The 3,330-nt window shown below is 33.3% G+C and overlaps 1 non-coding gene across 1 annotated transcript; it reads right to left on the bottom strand.

Moving 5' to 3' along the window:
• Positions 1-2,816: 2,816 nt before the first annotated feature.
• LOC148545255 (small nucleolar RNA R71) lies at positions 2,817-2,924 on the bottom strand. The gene has a single exon (XR_015900430.1). It is a non-coding gene; the product is annotated as a small nucleolar RNA R71 (small nucleolar RNA).
• Between the last annotated feature and the right edge of the window lie 406 nt (positions 2,925-3,330).

The raw sequence follows: 3,330 nt of genomic DNA on the forward strand, positions 1-3,330 counted from the left end.
GGTGATGTATCACATAAAGCCAGCCATGGAAAGGAGTAAGACTGATTGGATGAAGATAGCAGGAAAGCAGAGGTTCAGAGGAACGAAAGCATCTCCATTCGCTTATCTGAAATTCCTACCAATGAATTACATAAGTATTTCTATCCCTATTTTATTATATTAAATTCGAAAACACCATTATCAATTTATATCCGCCTAACTGAGATTTGCAAGGTAACCATAGCTTGCTTCATACCAACAATCTCCGTGGGATTCGACCCTTACTCACGTAAGGTATTACTTGGACGACCCAGTGCACTTGCTGGTCAGTTACACGGAGTTGTGAACCATGGTTTTGGCATCATGTTTTTGGCGCCATTTCCAGGGAAAGAAAGAGCAATGAACTTTACATAATTAAAGTGTAATCACGATTCCGCGTACCAAGTTTTTGGCGCTGTTGCTGGGGATTATTTGAGTTTGGACAACTAACGGTTCATCCTGTTGCTAAGATTAAGTAATTTTCTTTTTGTTTTCTTTTCAAAAAAAAATTTTTCAAAAATATTTCAAAATTTTCTCGCCTGTTTTCGAAAAAAAAATTTTAGATTCAAAATTTTTTAAGAATGAATTCTAGTGTTTCATGAAGCATGTGAAGCCTGGCTGGCTGTAAAGCCATGTCTAAATTCTTTTGGACTGAGGCTTCCAACCATCAGCTGTTATACGACTGTAGGGTATGTCAGGCATGTCATGTCTGAATTACATGCTGAAGCTTGGCTGGCTAGTGAGCCATGTCTAATTCCTGGACTGAAGCTTTAGACTAACATGGCAAGATTCCTGGAATTCATATTAAAAATTTTGGAATCCTTATTCTTCTTTCTTTCTAAATAATTTTCGAAAAATATAAAATAATCCAAAAAAAATTAGAAAATCATAAAAATCAAAAATATTTTTTGTGTTTCTTGTTTGAGCCTTGAGTCATATCATAAGTTTGGTGTCAATTGCATGTGCATCTTGCATTTTTCGAAAATTCATGCATTCATAGTGTTCTTCATGATCTTCAAGTTGTTCTTGGTAAGTCTTCTTGCTTGATCTTTGTATTTGCATGTTTTGTGTCTTTTCTTGTTTTTCATATGCATTCTTGAATTCTTAGTGTCTAAGCATTAAAGAATTCTAAGTTTGGTGTCTTGCATGTTTTCTTTGCATTAAAAATTTTTCAAAATTGTGTCTATGATGTTCATCTTGACATTCATAGTGTTCTTGGTGTTCATCTTGACATTCATAGCATTCTTGCATGCATCACATGTTTTGATCTAAAAATTTCATGCATTGCATCTCTTTAGTGTTTTTCTCCCTCATCATAAAAATTTGATAAAAATAAAAAAAAATATCTTTCCCATTTTCTCTCATCAAATTCGAAAATTTGGATTGACTTTTTCAAAAATTTTTAAAATCAAGTTGTTTCTTATGAGTCAAATCAAATTTTCAATTTGAAAATCCTATCTTTTTCAAAATATTTTTCAAAAATCAAATCTTTTTCAAACTTCTTAGTTATTTTCGAAAATTCAAAAAAATATTTTTCAAAAATCTTTTTCTTAATTTTATATCATAATTTTCGAAAATAACAATAACAATTAATGTTTTGATTCAAAAATTTCAAGTTTGTTACTTACTTGTTAAGAAAGATTCAAACTTTAAGTTCTAGAATCATATCTTGTGATTTCTTATGAATCAAGTCATTAATTGAGATTTTAAAAATCAAATCTTTTTCAAAACTAATTTCTAAAATATCTTCTTATCTTACCTTTTTCAAAAAGTTGGTTTCAAAATATCTTTTCTAACCTCCTAACTTCTTATCTTTTCAAAATTTGTTTCAACTAACTAACTAACTTTTTGTTTGTTTCTTAACTTTTTCAAAACTACCTAACTAACTCTCTCTCTCTAATTTTCGAAAATATCTTCCCTCTTTTTCAAAAATTTCTTTTTAATTAACTAATTATTCTTATTTTTATTTTTGATTTCAAAATTTTTCGAAAATTACTAACCCTTTTCAAAAACTATTTTCGAAAATCACTAACCCTTTTTCAAAAATTATTTTTGAAAATTCTCCCTCTCTCATCTTATTCTATTTATTTATTCATCTACTAACATCTCATCTCACATCTCAACCCTCCTCACAGTTGTGTTTCTTCCATTATATTACATTCTTTGTCTCCCCTTCTTCTTCTACTCACACAGGGATCCCTATACTGTGGTATAAAGGATCCATATTATTATTATTATTTTTTCTGTGCCCTCTTCTTTGTCATATGAGCAGGAGCAAGGACAAGAATATTCTTGTTGAAGCAGATCCAGAACCTGAAAGGACTCTGAAGAGAAAATTAAGTGAAGCTAAATTACAACAATCCAGAGATAACTTTTCAGAAATTTTCGAACAGGAAGAGGAGATGGCAGCCGAAAATAATAATAATGTAAGGAAGATGCTTGGTGACTTTACTGCACCTAATTCCAATTTACATGGAAGAAGCATCTCCATCCCTGCCATTGGAGCAAACAACTTTGAGCTAAAACCTCAATTAGTTTCTCTGATGCAGCAAAACTGCAAGTTTCATGGACTTCCATCTGAAGATCCATTTCAGTTCTTAACTGAATTCTTGCAGATATGTGATACTGTTAAGACTAATGGAGTAGATCCTGAAGTCTACAGGCTCATGCTTTTCCCTTTTGCTGTAAGAGACAGAGCTAGATTATGGTTGGATTCTCAACCCAAAGACAGCCTGAACTCTTGGGATAAGCTGGTCACGACTTTCTTAGCCAAGTACTTTCCTCCTCAAAAGCTGAGCAAGCTTAGAGCTGATGTTCAAACCTTCAAACAGAAAGAAGGTGAATCCCTCTATGAAGCTTGGGAAAGATACAAACAGTTGACCAAAAAGTGTCCTTCTGACATGCTTTCAGAATGGACCATCCTGGATATATTCTATGATGGTTTATCTGAGCTATCAAAGATGTCACTGGACACTTCTGCAGGTGGATCCATTCACCTAAAGAAAACGCCTGCAGAAGCTCAAGAACTCATTGACATGGTTGCTAATAACCAGTTCATGTACACTTCTGAAAGGAATCCTGTGAGTAATGGGACGCCTATGAAGAAGGGAGTTCTTGAAGTTGATACTCTGAATGCCATATTGGCTCAGAATAAAATATTGACTCAGCAAGTCAATATGATCTCTCAGAGTTTGCATGGAATGCAAGCTGCATCCAACAGTACTCAAGAGGCTTCTTATGCAGAAGAAGCTTATGATCCTGAGAACCCTGCAATAGCAGAGGTAAATTACTTAGGTGAACCTTATGGAAACA

The sequence above is a fragment of the Arachis ipaensis genome, chromosome B9 (genome assembly GCF_059453495.1).
Source record: "Arachis ipaensis isolate K30076 ecotype BB chromosome B9, ASM5945349v1, whole genome shotgun sequence".
Taxonomy (NCBI): Eukaryota; Viridiplantae; Streptophyta; class Magnoliopsida; order Fabales; family Fabaceae; genus Arachis; species Arachis ipaensis.